This window comes from Gossypium hirsutum, chromosome A12 (genome assembly GCF_007990345.1).
Source record: "Gossypium hirsutum isolate 1008001.06 chromosome A12, Gossypium_hirsutum_v2.1, whole genome shotgun sequence".
Classification (NCBI taxonomy): domain Eukaryota; kingdom Viridiplantae; phylum Streptophyta; class Magnoliopsida; order Malvales; family Malvaceae; genus Gossypium; species Gossypium hirsutum.
The window spans coordinates 15,891,835-15,893,941 of record NC_053435.1 but is presented as its reverse complement, the minus strand read 5'-3'; positions in this window follow the sequence as shown (position 1 = coordinate 15,893,941).

The following is a 2,107-nucleotide window of genomic DNA, read 5'->3' as shown; positions in this document are numbered from 1 at the left end:
CTTTGCAAGTGGTGAGGTGCAGCTGAAGGTTTAGTGCTTGCAAGTTTCATCGAGTGGCATGGCAGACTAATTTAGTTCACTTTTAACTTAGTTTTGTTATGTTTATAGCTTAGTTAGTTGATGCATTTATGTGCTTAAGTGATGAGTGACATATTTAGTTGATTTATTTTGGTGTACAACTAGACTTGTCCATAGGCCAAGCAACTTAACCCGACTGAAAAATGAGAGGATTTGAGGAAAATATAGGCCTAAAAAATGGGCTTAGGCAAAAAATAAAGCTCATTTTCAAAATGGATTGAGCCTCGGATATGGTTTTTTTTACTCTGCCTGACCCGAATCATGTGGCTTAATAGGTCACCCTTTCCTTTCTTTTCTTTTCCTGATTTCCTCAGCTGCCCTCCCCCAAATTCCTAATTCTAATCCCTAACATTGACACCTTTAAATCCCTTTTTCACTCCAACACCCACTGACTACCACCATCATCATTAACCACTCCAGTCACCACCGGTCCACCACATACCCACCGGTCCATCATCGTTAACCAATCACCACTGTTGTTTCTTGACTGAGAACCCGAAGGTAACAACCTTTATGGCGTTTGATATAGCTTGAAGACTTGAGTCTCCTTTTAGTCCATTCTCAGTCGCAAACATTTCCACCATTTTTTGAAATTTTTTTCTTCCAACTCTCTACTTTTTATGTTTATGTTTTTAAAGCTCTGCCTTTGAACAAAAAAATGAGTTTTTGAAGCAATGAGATTGGTTGTTTTTTTCTATTTATGTTTCGGTCTGATCGATGACCATTATTATCATCCTATTATGTATTGTCTATTTTGTTTTCCATTATAATACCTCATGTATATTATACTAAATTAGTTCTTCAAGTATTGTATATTCTATTCTTTTTTCGAAAGTGTGTAATGGTAATGACAATGTATAATTTATTATTTAATATACATTGTCTATCTGTTTTGTTTTCCATTGTAATACTTCGCTTTTAATGCTTATATTTTTTTTGTGATGTTAGCTGAAATGTTGTGTGTGTATATATATTTGTTGTAAGGGTTGTTGGCGATTGTAGAATTTGTAATTATATTATGTACATTATATTTGTTCGAGTTGTATTGAAAATTTTATCACGCAGTAGGTTCTGCTTTTATTACGAATTAGCTGATTTTTATTTTAGTACTAGCCATGGTTAAAATATAAAACCTTTTTCCCTTCTAAATGAGATCGAAACTACCTTTAGTTTATTTTTACTTGAATTATTCCAAGTTTGATGAATTTGTTTGGTGACGTTTACCTAGACCTGTTCTTGATTTGTTTTGATTTAGTAACTTTTATTTGTTTTGGCCTTTTAGGTTTCATTTCATTATCATTTTTCTTTCGATACGGGTTGGGTTGGGATCGAGTTTAGCATCTATAATTCAGATTAGGCTTGGACAAAAAATTAGGCTCATTTTTTAGATTGGGTTGAGTTCAGGCCTACTAATCGGGCCTAAATTTGTATTTTGGCCTAGCCCATGGACACCTTTATGTACAAGTAACGTTTTTTAAATTTCAAGATAGCTTGGGGTTAGTTGAGTATTTGGTGATGTATTTGACTTTCAATGTATTGTTTTCTTATTGAATGATAGAGCTAACAGATACAAACTCCTTTGTTGCATATTTTTGCTTCTTGTTCTCTGTTCTTCTTTGATAATATCACCAATAAAACCATAAATCCAAATATCTAATATGTTTCCTTCTAATTTTCAAGCCAACACATACCTCATACCATGCACCCTTAATTCAACCACAAATCAAGAACATATGCTCAATAGTTCCCTTCTCAACATTACAAATCATAAAAATCTAGGGATGGATCTAGGAAGGGAGCGGGGGTGGTTGTCCCCTTAGAATTTTTAGAGTTTTTAATTTTATATATAAATTATCATGTATTTTAGATTTGATGTACATTGTATAACATTCACCTCCTTGATCAAAATTGTATTTCATATAATTCTCCAAGCCATAATGTTATACTTTATATTAACAAAGTATTTTTTAGTTTTTACTTATATAACTTTAATAATAATAAAATATTAATGTATGATGGGTGATAGCAA